Raw genomic sequence first — 20,267 nt, 5'->3', positions numbered from 1 at the left:
GTCCAGTTTCTTTGTTATTTGTCCCACTGAACCCTTGTAGATTTGTACACTGATATGAGCAGTAGTCTTTGGCAATGTATTCAAATGTCCATTGTACACCATTCCTTTCGCAATGTTCTTGCTGAAACTGATTGACATCAACTTGAATTCACTGACAGCTACTATTCTTCTCGGTTTCACACTGGGCCGGCCGCTGTGGCTGAGCGATTCTAGGCGCTTCAGTCCGGAACCACGCTGCTGCTACGGTCGCAGGTTCGAAGCCTGCCTCGGGCATGGCTGTGTGTGATGTCCTTATGTTAGTCAGGTTTAAGTAGTTCTAAGTCTAGGGGACTAATGGCCTCAGAATTTAAGTCCCATAGTGCTTAGGTAATGCAGTATGTAAAGGGGGACGAAAATCTAATAGTCATGGGCGACTGGAATGCAGTTGTAGGGGAAGGAGTAGAGGAAAAGGTTACAGGAGAATATGGGCTTGGGACAAGGAATGAAAGAGGAGAAAGACTAATTGAGTTTTGTAACAAGTTTCAGCTAGTAATAGCGAATAGCCTGTTCAAGAATCACAAGAGGAGGAGGTATACTTGGAAAAGGCCGGGAGATACGGGAAGATTTCAATTAGATTACATCATGGTCAGACAGAGATTCCGAAATCAGATACTTGATTGTAAGGCGTACCCAGGAGCAGATATAGACTCAGATCACAATATAGTAGTGATGAAGAGTAGGCTGAAGTTCAAGACATTAGTCAGGAAGAATCAATACGCAAAGAAGTGGGATACGGAAGTACTAAGAATGACGAGATACGTTTGAAGTTCTCTAACTCTATAGATACAGCAATAAGGAAAAGCGCAGTAGGCAGTACAGTTGAAGAGGAATGGACATCTCTAAAAAGGGCCATCACAGAAGTTGGGAAGTAAAACATAGGTACAAAGAAGGTAGCTGCGAAGAAACCATGGGTAACAGAAGAAATACTTCAGTTGATTGATGAAAGGAGGAAGTACAAACACGTTTCGGGAAAATCAGGAATACAGAAATACAAGTCGCTGAGGAATGAAATAAATAGGAAGTGCAGGGAAGCTAAGACGAAATGGCTGCAGAAAAAATGTGAAGACATCGAAAAAGATATGATTGTCAGAAGGACAGACTCAGCATACAGGAAAGTCAAAACAACCTTTGGTGACATTAAAAGCAACGGTGGTAACATTAAGAGTGCAACGGGAATTCCACTGTTAAATGCAGAGGAGAGAGCAGATAGGTGGAAAGAATACATTGAAAGCCTCTTTGAGGGTCAAGATTTGTCTGATGTGATAGAAGAAGAAACAGGAGTCGATTTAGAAGAGACAGGGGATCCAGTATTAGAATCGGAATTTAAAAGAGCTTTTGAGGACTTACGGTCAAATAAGGCAGAAGGGATAGATAACATTCCATCAGAATTTCTAAAATCATTGGGGGAAGTGGCAACAAAACGGCTATTCACGTTGGTGTGTAGAATATATGAGTCTGGCGACATACCATCTGACTTTCGGAAAAGCATCATCCACACAATTCCGAAGACGGCAAGAGCTGACATGTGCGAGAATTATAGCACAATCAGCTTAACATCTCATGCATCGAAGCTGCTTACAAGAATAATATACAGAAGAATGGAAAAGGAAATTGAGAATGCGCTAGGTGACGATCAGTTTGGCTTTAGGAAAAGTAAAGAGACAAGAGAGGCAATTCTGGAAGCAAGGCTAAAGAAAAATCAAGACACTTTCATAGGATTTGTCGACCTGGAAAAAGCGTTCGACAATATAAAATGGTGCAAGCTGTTCGAGATTCTGAAAAAAGTAGGGGTAAGCTATAGGGAGGGACGGGTCATATACAATATGTACAACAATCAAGAGGGAATAATAAGAGTGGACGATCAAGAACGAAGTGCTCGTATTAAGAAGGGTGTAAGACAAGGCTGTAGCCTTTCGCCCCTACTCTTCAATCTGTACATCGAGGAAGCAATGATGGAAATAAAAGAAAGGTTCAGGAGTGGAATTAAAATACAAGGTGAAAGGATATCAATGATACGATTCGCTGATGACATTGCTATCCTGAGTGAAAGTGAAGAAGAATTAAATGATCTGCTGAACGGAATGAACAGTCTAATGAGTACACAGTACGGTTTGAGAGTAAATCGGAGAAAGACGAAGGTAATGAGAAGTAGTAGAAATGAGAACAGCGAGAAACTTAACATCAGGATTGATGGTCACGAAGTCAATGAAGTTAAGGAATTCTGCTACCTAGGCAGTAAAATAACCAATGACGGACGGAGCAAGGAGGACATCAAAAGCAGACTCGCTATGGCAAAAAAGGCATTTCTGGCCAAGAGAAGTCTACTAATATCAAATACCGGCCTTAATTTGAGGAAGAAATTTCTGAGGATGTACGTCTGGAATACAGCATTGTATGGTAGTGAAACATGGACTGTGGGAAAACCGGAACAGAAGAAAATCGAACTATTTGAGATGTGGTGCTATAGACGAATGTTGAAAATTAGGTGGACTGATAAGGTAAGGAATGAGGAGGTTCTACGCAGAATCGGAGAGGAAAGGAATATGTGGAAAACACTAATAAGGAGAAGGGACAGGATGATAGGACATCTGCTAAGACATGAGGGAATGACTTCCATGGTACTAGAGGGAGCTGTAGAGGGCAAAAACTGTAGAGGAAGACAGATATTGCAATACGTCAAGCAAATAATTGAGGACGTAGGTTGCAAGTTCTACTCTGAGATGAAGAGGTTAGCACAGGAAAGGAATTCGTGGCGGCCCGCATCAAACCAGTCAGTAGACTGATGACCAAAAAAAAAAGTGCTTAGAGCCACTTGAACCATCTTTTCCAAACTGGCTGTTGACTAGGGTCTTGTTACGTCCATTGCTTTTACGCTGTGCTACATGGCTGCAAGTCCCACAACATTCTGTGTAGATGTATTGGACAGTCTCCATTCGTGCAACAGCAAACCGAGCAACTACTGTCACAGTGTGGTCACAGACCCGTCCATAAACGACAGTTCCTTGCTGCCCAGCGCATCAAGTCTTCACGTCGACCAACTTCTAGCACAAATTCCTTACGACCAACTGGCACGTCACACCATACCAAATAATGACTAGACTGATGAGAAAAAACAATACTAAAGCCCCCTGAATAACGATTTGGTTCATCTTTGGAACGAAATGCAACTGCGATCTAATGTGACAAGGATTTTGGCAAGTTCTTGCTACGCGTAGACCACGCAATCCTGTACATTACGAACCGACGATCTGTGTGCACAGATGTAGGGTGTGGTATGTCTTCTATAGCACTCAGGTTAGACGAATTTTATGACCTACGCATAAACTTGATTTCTCTATTACCAACCGCAAATCACTGTAGCACAGTTCTGGCCTCGTGACAAGGACAGTCATCCTGAGGGTAGAGGACACCGTCCTCGGGGAATACATCGAGCATAGAGGGGTGGGATGATCTGATTTAGTGATTCCCAGCTGTCATAGTTCCTTTGATTACTATCATAGATCCCATGGAAGCGCAGATGAATTTTCTTCACACCATAACACTGCCCTTACCCGCCAAGGTGCAGTGCATGTTTCTAGCAGCCGTTCGCCTGGATGAGACGGCGTATTGTGGCACAACCACTGACGTGACGTAACGATAAATATGATTCTTCCAACCAAATGTCACGTTTCCATTCATCGATAGTACGGTGTCAATGATTCCGTGCCCAGTGCAATCGTAACTGGCGATTTTGTTGGGTGAACATCGGAATATGTAAAGGAGCCCGTATTCAACAACGTCCAGTGAAGGACGTGCTCCGAAACATTTGTGCCTACATACATCATTGAACTTTGTCTTCAGATCTGCCACAGATCGCCGTCTTTCCTGCCTTGAAGAGAGGGCAAGCCTCCGACCTTCGCGTTCTGTGACGAGGTTTAGCCATCCTTCAACCAATTTCTACAGATGCTCGCGACAAAAGCAGAGATGCTCGTTCTCAACAATCAGAGCACAAGAATTTGCCCTTTGTCACAGTCACTAATGTCAGTGCATTTCTCCATTTGTGGAGTGTATTGTCGCTGATTCCCTCATTCATCTTATGTTCCGCATGTACAATGTGGTCCATTGATTGTGACCGTGCCAAATATTTCACGACATAAGCATCGAACGAAAAAACTACAAAGAACGAAACTCGTCTAGCTTCAAGGGGAAAACCAGATAGCGCTATGGTTGTCCAGCTAGATGGTGCTGCCATAGGCCAAACGGATATCAACTGCGTTCTTTTAAATAGGAACCCACATTTTTTATTACATATCCGTGTAGTATGTAAGGAAATATGAATACTTTAGTTGACCCACTTTTTTCGCTTTGTGATAGATGGCGCTGTAATAGTCGCAAACGCGTAAGTACGTGCTGTCACTCAACATTCCGCCAGTGCGGACGGTATTTGCTTCGTGATACATTACCCATGTTAAAATGGACCGTTTACCAATTGCAGAAATGGTCGGTATCGTGTTGATGTATGGCTGTTGTGATCAAGATGCCCAACAGCCGTGTGCTATGTATGCTGCGCGGTATCCTGGACGACATCATCCAAGTGTCCGGACCGTTCGCCGGATAGTTCCGTTATTTAAGAAAACAGGAAGTGTTCAGCCACGTGTGAAACGTCAACCACGACCTGCAACAAATGATGATGCCCAAGTAGGTGTTTTAGCTGCTGTCGCGGCTAATCCGCACATCAATAACAGAAAAACTGCGCGAGAATCTGGAATCTCAAAAACGTCGGTGTTGAGAATGCTACTTCAACATCGATTGCACCCGTACCATATTTCTATGCACCAGGAATTGCATGGCGAAGACTTTGAACGTCGTGTACAGTTCTGACACTGGGCACAAGAGAAATTACGGGACGATGACAGATTTTTTGCACGCGTTTTATTTAGCTACGAAGCGTCATTCACCAACAGCGGTAACGTAAACCGGCATAATATGCACTATTGGGCAGCGGAAAATCCACGATGGCTGTGACAAGTGGAACATCAGCGACCTTGGCGGGTTAATGTATGGTGCGGCATTATAGGAGGAAGGATAATTGGCCCCCATTTTATCGACGGCAATCTAAACGGTGCAATGTATGCTGATTTCCTGCGTAATGTTCTACCGATGTTACTACAAGATGTTTCACTGCATGGCAGAATGGCGATGTACTTCCAACATGATGGATGTCCGGCACATAGCTCGCGTGCACTTGAAGCGGTATTGAATGGCATATTTCATGACAGGTGGATTGCTCGTCGAAGCACCATACCATGGCCCGCACGTTCGCCGGATTTGACGTCCCGGGATTTCTCTCTGTGGGGAGAGATGAAGCATATTTGCTATCGTGATCCACCGACAACGCCTGACAACATGCGTCAGCGCATTGTCAATGCATGTGCGAACATTACGTAAGGCCGACTACTCGCTGTTGAGAGGAATGTCGTTACACGTATTGCCAAATGCATTGAGGTTGACGGACATCATTTTGAGCCTTTATTGCATTAATGTGGTATTTACAGGTAATCACGCTGTAACAGCATGCGTTCTCAGAAATGATAAGTTCACAAAGGTACATGTATTACATTGGAACAACCGAAATAAAATGTTCAAACGTACCTACTTGTTACCAACTGTTGGTCTAAAATTGTGAGCCATATGCTTGTGACTTTTAGAGCGCCATCTGTCACAAAGCAAAAAAAAGTGGTCCAACTAAAACATCCATATTTCTTTACGTACTACACGAATATGTAATAAAAAATGGGGGTTCCTATTTAAAAAAACGCAGTTGATATTCGTTTGACCTATGGCAGCGCCATCTAGTGGGCCAACCATAGCGCCATTTGGCTTCACCCTTCAAGCTAGAGAAGTTTCGTTCTTTGTAGTTTTCTAGTTTGACGCTTATTTCGCGAGATGTTGGGCCCGGTCACGATCAATGGACCACCATGTATAGTTTGCCTACTCCATCAGTAACCGCATCATCACCTGGCAGAACTCAATCCCGCGGTGGCTAGTGGTCATAATGCTTTCACTTAACGGTGTACGCCAGGAGTGGCTGATCAGTTGACTACGTTTTACCAGTTCTACAGCACTACAAGGCGACTAGTGTGTTCTTCTAAACGTGTCACTTACAATTTTAATCGTGAGTTTATACGAGGGTCAGTCAGAAAGTAGTATCCCCACTTTTTATTTTTATTTTACAAGAAAAGTAGATGCCATTCACATAGGAGAAGAGATACAGCACTAACAATTAATTTTTCACTTTTTGATGTAATCACTGTGGTATCATAGATCAATACGAGCTCCACATCAGGCTCACATTTGGCGGTGGAAACCCACATTTCCGACAGACGCCAGTAGCAGTCGCGTGGGGACCCTGAGCCACATCTTCAATGGCTCCGACTAGGTGCGCTCTCTATCGCCACGGTGTAGGACGGCCCAGCCTCAGTCGCCGTCGTCGACAGTCTCCAGCGCTAGTCAGCCTTCGACACTTCACTGTGTATTAATAGCAGGAGACACCCTGCATGACGCTCTTTAGTTTGCTTCTTGTAATAGCTGGCCTTTATCGCTATTTGTTCCTTTGTAAAGTTTCTTCTCAACGCTTGGAGAAAGCTATAAGTGAAACTTCTGTTTACTGTATCTACGTGTTCTTCAATCATTTCTGCTTCTGTTAACTTCTCTACGACGAAAGCTGCTGCACCAGTCTGTGGCCCACCTCTGCTTCCCGTTCCGTACGAAAAAGTACACAACAATCGCCATCTTTGTGCACAGTTTCTTTCCACCTTGAAACAAGAGCAATTACACTCGTGTGCTAAAAACCGTGGCCCTGCATCCACAGTCACTGGGGCACAGAATCTGTCAGTGACTCTGCATCTTCAAACAGATGCCAGCAATGAATTTCTTCGAGTGTGCTGAACAGATGGAAGTCTGATGGGGACCATATTGTGGATTGCGCAAGATCTCCTACACAGTTTTTGCAGTTTCGATAGTGATGCAGTGACTGGTGGTGCTTTTGCGCTGTCGTGAAGGAGAACGACATCCGCCGTATCCTTTAATGTGCGAATTCGCTGAAGACTTACTTTCAACTTCTTGATAGTTTTCTCATATTGGACAGAGTTTATTGTGCACCCTGTCTCCAAACAATTACGCCCTCTGCTCCGCAAAAGACTGTTGCTATAACCTTCCCAAAAGAACGCACCGTTTTCCATTTTTTCCTTGCGGCAATGTTGTGTGATGCCATTGCATCGACTGCCTCTTCGACTGAGGTTTAGAAAATACAAGTCTCTTCCGCAGCCATAATTATTGCCGAAATCCTTCCCTTCCACATTTAAGCGCTGCAGCAGACAGCATGCAGTTGTTTTCCTTGCCTCTTTATTCTGGTCGGTCAACATTATCGGTACCCCAAGTGCATAAATCTTGAAACGGCGCAGTTTTTCACATTGGAATTACCGATGGATAACTGACCACATTCCATTATGAATGAATGGAATGTAGTCTAACTAAATCAGCTGATGCTGAGGGAATTAGATTAGCAAACGAGATACTTAAAATACTAGATGAGTTTTGCTATTTCGGCAGCCGGAGTAGGGAGGATATAAAATGTAGACAGCCAATGGCAAGAAAAGTATTTCTGAGGAAAACAAGTTTGTTCACATCGAATTTGGATGTAAGTGTTAGGAAGACATTTCTGAAAGAATTTGTATGGAGTGTAGTCATGTATGGACGTGAAACATGGACGATGAAAAGTTTGAACGAGAAGGGAATAGATGAAACTTCCTGGCAGATTAAAACTGTGTGCCCGACCGAGACTCGAACTCGGGACCTTTGCCTTTCGCGGGCAAGTGCTCTACCAACTGAGCTACCGAAGCACGACTCACGCCCGGTACTCACAGCTTTACTTCTGCCAGTACCTCGTCTCCTACCTTCCAAACTTTACAGAAGCTCTCCTGCGAACCTTGCAGAACTAGCACTCCTGAAAGAAAGGATATTGCGGAGACATGGCTTAGCCACAGCCTGGGGGATGTTTCCAGAATGAGATTTTCACTCTGCAGCGGAGTGTGCGCTGATATGACACTTCCTGGCAGATTAAAACTGTGTGCCCGACCGAGACTCGAACTCGGGACCTTTGCCTTTCGCGGGCAAGTGCTCTAAGAGAATAGATGCTTTTGAAATGTGATGCCACAGAAGAATGCTGAAGATTAGGTGGGTAGACGAAGTAACTAATAAGGATGTGCTGAACAGAACTGGGGAGGAAACAAATTTGTTGCACAACCTGACTAGAAAATGGAATAGGTTGACAGGACACGGTCTGAAAAATTAAGGGATCACAAATTTAACATTAGACGAAAGTGTGTGTGTTGGGGGGGTAGGGGGGGGGGGAGGGGTAAAAATCGTTGATAGAGAAAGACCAAGAGATGGATACAGTAAGCAGATTCAGAAAGACGTTGGTTGCAGTAGTTATGCCGAGATGAAGCAGCTTGCACAGGACAGAGTAACATGGAGAGCAGCATCAGACAAGTCTTCGGATTGAAGACCATACGCCGGCCGCTGTGGCCGAGCGGTTCTAGGCACTTCAGTCTGGAACCGCGCGACCGCTACGGTCAGGGGTTCGAATACTGCCTCGGGCATGGATGTGTGTGATGTCCTTAGGTTAGTTAGGTTTAAGTAGTTCTAAGACCACAACAACAAATTCAAATGGTTCAAACGGCTCTGAGCACTATGGGACTTAACATCTGAGGTCATCAGTACCCTAGAACTTAGAACTACTTAAACCTAACTAACCTAAGGACATGACACACATCCATGCCCGAGGCAGGATTCGAACCTGCGACCGCAGCAGACGCGCGGTTCCGAATTGAAGCGCCTAGAACCACTCGGCCACCGTGGCCGGCTCCACAACAACAACCGGCTTCATGATTCATGTGTTGTTACCCAGCGGCTGTCATTGGGATAGTGTCGGAAGTTCCAAGCAGCTTTTCGCGGATGATGCTGTAGTATACAGAGAAGTTGCAGCATTAGAAAATTACAGCGAAATGCAGGAAGATCTGCAGCGTATAGGCACTTGGTGCAGGGAGTAGCAACTGACCCTTAACATAGACAAATGTAATGTATTGCGAATACATAGAAAGAAGGATCCTTTATTGTACGATTATATGATAGCGGAACAAACACTGGTAACAGTTACTTCCGTAAAATATCTGGGAGTATTCTGTACGGAACGATTTGAAGTGGAATAATATATAAAATTAATTGTTGGTAAGGCGGGTGCCAGGTTGAGATTCATTGGGAGAGTTCTTAGAAAATGTAGTCCATCAACAAAGGAGGTGGCTTACAAAACACTCGTTCGACCTAAACTTCAGTATTGCTCATCAGTGTGGAAACCGTACCAGATCGGGTTGACAGAGGAGATAGAGAAGATCCAAAGAAGAGCGGCGCGTTTCGTCACAGGGTTATTTGGTAACCGTGTTAGCGTTACGGAGATGTTTAATAAACTCAAGTGGCAGACTCTGCAAAAGAGGCGCTCTGCATCGCGGTGTAGCTTGCTGTCCAGGTTTCGAGAGGGTGCGTTTCTCGATGAGGTATCGAATATATTGCTTCCCCCTACTTATACCTCCCGAGGAGATCACGAATGTAAAATCAGAGAGATTCGAGCCCGCACGGAGGCTACCAGGCAGTCGTTCTTCCCGCGAACCGTACGCGACTGGAACAGGAAAGGGAGGTAATGACAGTGGCACGTAAAGTGCCCTCCGCCACACACCGTTGTGTGACTTGCGGAGTATAAATGTAGATGTAGATGTAGATTTGGTAGTGGCTGTTGTATGAAGCCAGTGCAGTGTCGTCCGGCTGCATCAGCCACATTGTCTCTCCATCAGCTTCTTTACGGCAATGATCCAGTCGTCTAGTGGTGCTGAAGTTCACCGTAGCATCTCCATACATCTTCTTCAGCCTTTCAAGAAAGAGATTGAACGTTGCAACATCTGCAGGAAGGAAGTCAGTCATGGAATACCGCCTTATATTTACGTCAACCTCGGCCATTTTCTAAACTCATACAGTGCTGCCAACTGTTCATGTAGGACGCTGTCACCGGAGTGGGGATGTACAATGGGGTTTGCGGAAGCCCGCAGAATTCATGATTAGTGCTTTAACAACTTCATGAAGCACTAACCATTGTATTTGCTTGTGAAATGCGAAAAAACTGACTATAAAATCGGACACCGCATTCGACTCACGCTTGTGTGCCACTGGGCTTTCACGTTATTACTCACTAATTGGACGGGTGTGTTTGAAAAGCTGAGGCGCCGGGCACGCCAGTGCATAACTAAGCAGGCCCTCGAGCCCGCGTATCGGACAGACGCATCTGGGGGCTGTTAGTGCTTTGCGAATCCCGCGCTGGTTATTCCGCGCGGGCCGCGGGCCTGCACCGCGAGCTATGGCGGCGGAGGGCCATCCATCACGACGAGCCCCGGGCGGGCTTCGTCCGACGCGCAGCAATAAGCAATTTGTAATCCTCGGCGCGCGCTGAATGGCCAGCCGTTGTGTTCCCGACGGCTGGCCGAGCAGGAAATGTACCTTTCGTACCGCGAAGCACTGTATTGAAATAGTGATTTACTACTCCCATCCATCGTCCGTGCTCCACCAGCGCCCCGGCCCACTGTCCGTATTGTGTGGAGCCGCATACACTCATATTCTTAGCTGCAGCGAATGACTGACCGTGCAATTGCAAATTAGTACCCTACCTGCAGGCAATAAAGCGAACTACGGATCGTTAAAGTGGATGATGTTTCACGCAGGCCGCCGTCAGTTAAAGTTTTCACCTTTCGATTTGGGGAGTTATTACGCTGACGAGAACTTTATCAAACGAGCCAACTAACGGCTGAGCTTCCAATAAATATTTCATCGTGGGTTGCATCCTCAATTTATCATGCTTGGTTTATGTTTTTTCCAACTGTGTATAACAACTGCTGAGGAAACTGCCCGGTCAGCGGAATGGCTTAGCAAATTGAAACTCAGTGGACTATAGATTGTATTCTAGTTGCGTACTTGTGGCTCACTTGACCTTAATAAGATTGTAGGTACACCAACAATGAACAAAAAAGTTAATCCCTACCGAAGGACTGCACCTAATGGTCTCTTCTAATGAAGTGTTTCCCTGCCTCTGGCCGTGATAATGGTCTCTTCGTAAGGAGAGGGAGAGAGAGAGAGAGAGAGAGAGAGAGAGAGAGAGAGAGAGAGCTTGCAATGCATTGCAACATACTGGAAAACACATGTGTTATCGAAATACGAGTTGGAGCGCAGCACAGTGGAGAAGAAAGTGTAACGTGGAAATGATGAGCGCAAGATATAACACGCACTTTGCAAGACCTATTTGTGTAAGATCCTCGAAAGCATACCCGACTTTATTAATTGTTGACTAGGTTCTGTGTCGAAGGATAATGTCAACATTTGCTGCTAATGACGCTTTTCCTTTAAAAAAAATGGTTCAAATGGCTCTGAGCACTATTCGACTTAACTTCTGAGGTCATCAGTCGCCTAGAAGTTAGAACTAATTAAACCTAACTAACCTAAGGACATCACACACATCCATGCCCGAGGCTGGATTCGAACCTGCGACCGTAGTGGTCGCGCAGTTCCAGACTGAAGCGCCTAGAACCGCTCGGCCGCAGAGGCCGGTGATCATAAATAGTACGAAAAGCTTGTTAGGGTGTTGCAGGGTACGTTGTGCTGAGAAATAACTGTTAAGAAACGGTTCGCCGTTAGTGACTCAATTAGCCGGCTGCTGTGACCGAGCGGTTCTAGGCGCTTCAGTCTGGAACCGCCCGACCGCTACGGTCGCAGGTTCGAATCCTGCCTCGGGCATGGATGTGTGTGATGTCCTTAGGTTAGTCAGGATTAAGTAGTTTTAAGTTCTAGGGGACTGATAACCTCAGCAGTTGAGTCCCATAGTGCTCAGAGCCTTTGAAGCATTTTTGACTTAATTAAGTCAGTCAATCAGGCCATTGCGCGCGCATATTCAAGCGGCCCGCCAGAGGCGTTGTCCTCAAACGTGTTCTTCGTTTGGTTTCGTAAAACCGAACAAGAGTGATACAAAGATCTGACGTGGGACAGTAGTAAGAATCTAACACGAGCCAAAGACCGAACAGTCTCGTGTGCTGTGATCTACGCTATGAGAACAACTGACACGAATTGTATCTGGCGTGCCGCTTGCATCTGCGTATCTGATTGGTTAACTTCAGTTATAATTAACTCAGAAACGGCTGAACTCTTTTCAGACTGTTTTTGACTACCCAGTATTGTGTTTCTATAAATGCAATAACACGCACAACAGTGTTAACATTACTCATAGACAAACGGCAGACATGAATTTCCTCCATTAGTTGAACTGAAAGCTACGATGACAGGAAATCTATCCGGCCACAATCTTTAAATAATTATCAAATCCCGAAATAGAAACGTCGAGCCGGCCATGGTGGCCGAGTGGTTCTAGGCGCTACAGTATGGAACCGCGCGACTGCTACGGTCGCAGGTTCGAATCCTGTCTCGAGCATGGATGTGTGTGACGTCCTTAGGTTAGTCAGGTTTAAGTAGTTCTAGGTACTAGGGGACTGATGAGCTTAGAAGTTAAGTCCCATAGTGCTCAGAGCAACGTCGATTCCCGTGGCTACGAACAATTATCAGGAAGGTGAGATCGTTTATTTCATTTTTATTCATTACTGTAATAAACTAACTAAACAGGCCTTGGAAGGCCCAACGGAGCCGACTGGCCGCCGTGTCATCCTCATGCTACAGGCGTCACTGGCTGCGGATATGGAGGGTCATGTGGTCAGCACACCGCTCTCCCGACCGTATGCCAGTTTCCGAGACCGGAGCCGCTACTTCTCCATCAAGTAGTTCCTTAGTTTCCATCACAAGTGCTGAGTGCACCCCGCTTGCCAACAATTCTCGCCAGACCGGATCGTCACCCATCCAAGTTCTAGCCCAGCCCGACAGCGCTTAACTTCGGTGATCTGACGAGAACCGGTGTTACCACTGCGATATGGCCGTTGGCATTCATTACTGAAATAACGTGCATAAATATCGAAGTTGAAGAGTCAAGAATTTAGGAAAGTGTAGGTTTCATCTGGGTAAATCTGAGCACAAACTTCTGTTACGAAGAAAGAAGAGTGGGAAATCTCGGCCTCCTGATTTTCATTTAGGTTTCTCGCTATATACCAAAAACATGCCTTATTGGTTACTCCAAAAAGCTTAGGACTGACTGCCTGTTCCATCCTAATCAAACTCAAGTTTGTGCTCCGTCTTGACTTCGACCAGGCGTGATTTATAATGGTAAGAACTGCTGACGTACAAAACTTCCTATCTTACTAGACACATTTAAATGACTGCCTGTTATAGCTCTGTTGGAGGAACATTGGTGAAACGATGAAACGAAATATCGGTATTATAGGGACAAAAACAAGCTACAGATGTGTACTTCTTTAAGCAATGTTTGCTCTGCAATAAGAGCATGGTCGATTTTGTAAATAACCACAAGCAATTTCAGCATCAGATTTCACACTGTGCTGAACAACCAACTTTCTGCACCGAACAACAAGCCTATATATTCACAATATGCTAGGCAGAAGTCAAGTTGTGACATTGACATACCAATATCTACATCTACATCCACATTCATACTCCGCAAGCCACCTGACGGTGTGTTTAAAAGTGTAAATAATGTGGAACTTGATATTCCAATCTTGAATGCAGAAATAACGTTCAGTGTGAAAAAAAGTGGCTTTAATCAGATTCTTCCGTTTCACTTTCCGGTGATCGCTTCATTGATATTGCACTCCTCCTCTTTGAAGATTGAATAGCTACCAGATCAGTACAAAAAGATTTTTTGTTCAGATATCGTAATTATTTTCGGAAGAGGTAAACACAGCTGTAGGCCACGAGCTTAAACTATACGTGGTTTGGTCGTAAAATATAGACATTTTGTTTCTTCACGTTACAAAGTCTCAGTTTTAGACAGGAGATCATTCAAATGCCTCTCGTAGTTAGACGCGCAGTTTCGCAGGCAAATGGCTCATGCCACTGTTTTGGGGTGATTGATTTATATTCAAAACACATGTTCGTGCGGTTCTGAGCATTCGAAGTCCTGCACTTTCCGTGTGGCAGGCTATCATTGCTACACTGTTTGGAAACATAGACATCCACTACAATTTTTCCCGTTATACGAATACTTTTTAAACGTGGATTCATATTTATTATATTGGAATTCCACGGAAACCGCAGAAAAAATATTGGAAATATCAAATTAGCTTGATTTTTCATGCAGGAAAATTCTTTACAGGTGTTAATTAAAGGAAAAAGTAATACATGAACAAGGTAATTTTGTCATGTACGTCCAGTCAAGGAGTCAACGAGCCTGTAAGAAGTTCGAGGACTTTACTTGACACTCAATATAGCTTTCGTTCCTAGTAAAGTTCTATGTACGACAAAGGCCAACTTGGTGGCTGGTTACATTCCCTCGTCAAATTTAAGCACCCCCGCCCCTTTCCCCCCCCCCCCCCCCCCCCCCCCTCGCCCTTCCCCTACCCATCTACCCTTACCCGATTGAATGGGTAAGTTGGTTCATGAACTACAGGAAAAGAAAAGGACATTGTATATGGTGAGTCGCGTAAGACGTGTCATCCATTTTATTTCATGAACGGTCCATGAGATGCGAAAAACTATTTCGGTGAACGGTAGGCGAATTAAACATTTAAAGGTATTACATACCTATCTGCGTACTGACTCTTATGTCAAAATGGACAGTCAAGAAAGTACGGGTTTTTTGACGAAAGGACATCCTCTTAAGGTCAATATTTTAGTCCTTCCTCAGCTACGAGACTGTGTCTGACTCCACTTGGCATGCTTTCCTAGAAAATGCTTTATTTGTTATTCTGTGCTGATGTTTATCTCACATGTTCTAGAGATACCAGAATTCTTTCTTTTCTTCTACTGCCTTCAGCATGCTTTATTATTCATAGTTCTTACAGCCAAGACTACAACTGCTGCCGCTGGTGAAGTGTAATCAATAAACTAAACGTTGCTTAATCTCTTTGCCCATTAAGTACTGCCAAACTAAGCTTAATGTTAATTATGTCTGTTGATTTCAAAGAAGACATACTATTCCACAGAGATACAGGTGCTGTTTAACCTACCAAAAGAATTTCATGTTAACAAACATACAAGGGAGCTAACAAAGCGAACTCTACTCAACACGTCTTTCGAAATCAAAACAGCGGACGAAAAAGGGTATATATTACCGCCAATACTGTTCAGTTTAGTTCTCTAAAAAGTGATCAGAAAATGGGAAAGTAAATCATTTATTTGTCTAACATTTGCAGGTGACACTGCAATTCTCTACAATGATAAACCTGAAGCAATCAAGTTTGTAGAGAAACTCCACGAAATAGGGGCACAAGAAATGAGCTCCAGATTTCGAATGATAGGATGCGCTATGTGGAAGGAACTAGATTAAGACTGGATAGTCAACGTTTAATCACCAAATTCGACAAGATCTCCCAAGCAGACAAATTCAGGTGTCTAGAGGAAATGGCTGAACCGGCGATGATAAATCGGTAAATAAGAAAGAGCAGACAACCTCACCTGAAACACATGCAATAAAAAATACGTGCCACAATCAATAAATTGTCGTAGATCCTAAATTCAAATCATTGAGAAAAAAGTGTCGAAAAGTCTCAGAAAAATCTTAACCAAAATGCAAAAATTAAATTAGAATGAAAAAGAAGTCTAGGAGATATATTAAGTTACAGAAAAAATTATCAGTGCCATGAGAAATCGGAGATTGCAGTTTTACAACCACCAATATACACTCCTGGAAATGGAAAAAAGAACACATTGACACCGGTGTGTCAGACCCACCATACTTGCTCCGGACACTACGAGAGGGTTGTACAAGCAATGATCACACGCACGGCACAGCGGACACACCAGGAACCGCGGTGTTGGCCGTCGAATGGCGCTAGATGCGCAGCATTTGTGCACCGCCGCCGTCAGTGTCAGCCAGTTTGCCGTGGCATACGGAGCTCCATCGCAGTCTTTAACACTGGTAGCATGCCGCGACAGCGTGGACGTGAACCGTATGTGCAGTTGACGGACTTTGAGCGAGGGCGTATAGTGGGCATGCGGGAGGCCGGGTGTACGTACCGCCGAATTGCTCAACACGTGGGGCGTGAGGTCTCCACAGCACATCGATGTTGATGCCAGTGGTCGGCGGAAGGTGCTCGTGCCCGTCGACCTGGGACCGGACCGCAGCGACGCACGGATGCACGCCAAGACCGTAGGATTCTACGCAGTGCCGTAGGGGACCGCACCGCCACTTCCCAGCAAATTAGGGACACTGTTGCTCCTGGGGTATCGGCGAGGACCATTCGCAACCGTCTCCATGAAGCTGGGCTACGGTCCCGCACACCGTTAGGCCGTCTTCCGCTGACGCCCCAACATCGTGCAGCCCGCCTCCAGTGGTGTCGCGACAGGCGTGAATGGAGGGACGAATGGAGACGTGTCGTCTTCAGCGATGAGAGTCGCTTCTGTCTTGGTGCCAATGATGGTCGTATGCGTGTTTGGCGCCGTGCAGGTGAGCGCCACAATCAGGACTGCATACGACCGAGGCACACAGGGCCAACACACGGCATCATGGTGTGGGGAGCGATCTGCTACACTGGCCGTACACCACTGGTGATCGTCGAGGGGACACTGAATAGTGCACGGTACATCCAAACCGTCATCGAACCCATCGTTCTACCATTCCTAGACCAGCAAGGGAACTTGCTGTTCCAACAGGACAATGCACGTCCGCATGTATCCAGTGCCACCCAACGTGCTCTAGAAGGCGTAAGTCAACTACCCTGGCCAGCAAGATCTCCGGATCTGTCCCCCATTGAGCATGTTTGGGACTGGATGAAGCGTCGTCTCACGCGGTCTGCACGTCCAGCACGAACGCTGGTCCAACTGAGGCGCCAGGTGGAAATGGCATGGCAAGCCATTCCACAGGACTACATCCAGCATCTCTACGATCGTCTCCATGGGAGAATAGCAGCCTGCATTGCTGCGAACGGTGGATATACACTGTACTAGTGCCGACATTGTGCATGCTCTGTTGCCTGTGTCTATGTGCCTGTGGTTCTGTCAGTGTGATCATGTGATGTATCTGACCCCAGGAATGTGTCAATAAAGTTTCCCCTTCCTGGGACAATGAATTCACGGTGTTCTTATTTCAATTTCCAGGAGTGTAGAATGTACAACAAGCTCACAAATAGAATTCTAAACTTGACCTTATAAATGAAAAACAGAACAGTTGGCTAACAGAAGTTAATGAAGCCCTAAAAGAAATTAGCGTTCATAAGGAAATCATTCAAAACAGAACGATGTCTACAGCTCTAATGTATTAAGACCGTTACGCAGAAACCCACCCGACAGAACTCTGGATCGACAGAATAACTTAAAAAGAGTGAATTAAGAAATACTGAGAGGGAGAGAAGGGGAAAAAAGTGAAAAATAAGTTCAAACGCGTTATTTAGAAACGAACAATGAATCAAAAAATATTTCTATCATTAATATTCTCATGTTGGCTACTAACTATCGCTTTTCCAATAATAGTCAATGTTTTTTGCAAATATTAACCTCCATACTAGATGGCCTTATAGTATTACTTCTCTCCTGAACTCCTATACTTTCTTCAGGGTCAAAGTTGCCCTTCCTCACAGTATTTCGAGCTGAAACGAGGTACAAAAAGTGTGGCGAGCGATGTGTTTAATTAGACGCGATCTTACTCAAATTAACCTTTGGATTGCTGGCTTCAAGATACCGCAGCATTCCGCCTCTGCGAAGACGTTAGTTGGTTTCCGAAGTCTTTAACTAGGCCTTCTTCCAGTTAGACTTTATATACGACGATATTCTCATTAGTGAACCACTCAGGCCTGAAATTTAATGGAAAAGGCAAACGAAATAATAGTTCTACAGGCATTATTAGCTTCGTGCTGTAATAACTGACGGTTCATATTAGCGGCGCACATTAACTGGCGTGACCACACCGGCTATAATTGACACGTTAGCCACTCGTCTTGGCCAGGGGGGCCATATCCATTCGGGTTCCGCCCAACACGCGTCTCTTAATTACGTATTTTCATTTAATTCAATTACCGCCGTACGGCGGGCTCCCATCGCGTTTCCGGAGCAAACGGCCTTCCCTGCCGAATGCCAGATGCTCACAGATACGTCTGCGCGGAATTTTACGACCATCTTATCTGGTGGAGGGTTCCGCTGCGATGTGTGTCCGATAGTTAATTACACACGCATAATTATTATAGCTGGCGTTGTGGCGTGTTAATTAAGGCTTGTAGCCGAAACGGGAGCGCCTCTAAATAATGACGTAAATAGAGTACACCGCCCGCGCCCGGCTGCGTTGGCGGAGACGATGGATGCTGCCTTGTCGAACGCCCACTCGGCTTCAGAATGGCTGCTGGGAGGAACTCCACACACAAACGTGCTGCTTTCTCCCACTTATTTTCTTGGCATTACTTCCGGATCTTAATCATGGTACCTGGTACTGATGGGCTACCAGATGAAATTCAATGACTGCCTCACTTATACTGTTGTAACCTCACCAAAAAAATAGACACGCGATTGGAGTGAACAAAAATATTTATTCATTTACAAAAGTCTAGATTAATCTATACCTTGCCGGAAAAAATCGCAAATATACGAAAGGCAGTATGTAACTCCACAATTTACCTAAAGGTGTGGGCGAAGGGAGCTTCGGATACCATTATCAATCACAGTCACCCATATTCCTGACTCATTGAGGAATGGTTCGTGGGAAGAACGACTGTGCAACCACGAATTTCTCTAACTTGCCCGACATGACTATCTAGCAAAGTAATACGAGGGTTGGAACTTTAGTAGTGGCAACTATTTATTTGCAGCTCCTACAAAATAGATACGTGTTCAGGTTTTTACTGACCTTCCAAGTAGTCACCAGCATTGTGTATAATCCGTTGCCAGCGATGTGGAAGTGGTAGGATACTCTTAGCAGTGCCAGTTGTGTTGACAGTTCGAGCGGCGCGGTTTATCGATCGACGAATTTGTAGCAGTTATGAAGCAAATGCCGTGAAATGCTTCCTTCAGATTAGAAATCGAGTTGAGCTCACGAGGGCTTAAATCAGGGGAGTGCAGTAGGTGCTGTAACACTTAGCAGCCCCACCAGTCAAACAAATCAGTAACGGCTTGCACTGTACGTGCCTGAGCATTGTCCTGCAAAATGGTGGTCAGGTCCTGCAGAAAGTGTCATCACTTCTGGCTCTAAGCTGGTCATAGGCTGTGTTTCAAAAATGAACAACATAGAGACAGAAGTGATGACACTTTCTGCAGGACCTGGCCATCTTTTTGCAGGACAATACTCAAGCACGTACAGTGCAAGCTGCTACTGACTTGTTTGACTGATGGGGCTGCTAAGTGCTATACCACCTACTGCACCTACAGTTTCACTACAAGCCGCTTGTTTGGTACAGTGTCAAAAGCCTTCGGAAATCCAGAAATGCGGAATCAATGTGAAATCCATTGTCAACAGCACTCGACACTTCATGAGGGTACAGATCTGTTGTGTTTCACAGGAACGCTGCTTTCGAGATCCGTGTTGACTGTGTGTCAATCGACCGTTTTCTTCGAGGTAATTAATGTTCGAACACAATATATGTTCCAGAATACTGCTGCATGTCGACGTTAATGATATGACATGCAATTTAGTGGATTACTCCTACTATCTTTCTCGAATATTGGTGTGACCTGTGCAACTTTCCAGACTTTAGGTACGGATTTTTGGTAGAGCGAACGGTTGTATATGAGACGAACAGAAATGACACTCTTGTTCAAGGAAAACAATTACGACTGAAGTTACCGTGAATCATGACGGTTCCCTTGACATTACAAAAGGCGAGGAATGTTCTTAATAGGATGTGCGATCACCACGGACTGCAGTGTCTGCATGCTGAGAGGTCGTTTATGGATGTGGACGTACTGCAATATGTCTCTCCAACGCATCCCACATGTACTCGATGGGATTTAAGTCGCATCAACGGGCAGCCCAGTCCATTCGCCATTCATCCCATCGACCCACGAACTCCTCCACCTGCGCTGTTCGAAGCAGTCGCCCATTGTAATCAATAAACGTGAGG

The 20,267-nt window shown here is 45.1% G+C and overlaps 1 protein-coding gene and 1 pseudogene across 1 annotated transcript in view; one reads left to right on the top strand and one right to left on the bottom strand.

Annotated features, from left to right (window-relative positions):
* The window catches only part of LOC126484862 (protein Wnt-2), a 511,843-nt gene that overhangs the window by 165,418 nt on the left and 326,158 nt on the right, over window positions 1-20,267 (top strand). The gene's annotated exons all lie outside the window — the stretch shown is intronic.
* LOC126485743 (5S ribosomal RNA) lies at window positions 12,979-13,096 on the bottom strand (annotated as a pseudogene).

This window comes from Schistocerca serialis, chromosome 6, assembly GCF_023864345.2.
Source record: "Schistocerca serialis cubense isolate TAMUIC-IGC-003099 chromosome 6, iqSchSeri2.2, whole genome shotgun sequence".
Lineage (NCBI taxonomy): Eukaryota > Metazoa > Arthropoda > Insecta > Orthoptera > Acrididae > Schistocerca > Schistocerca serialis.
This window is presented reverse-complemented; position numbering and strand designations above follow the sequence as displayed.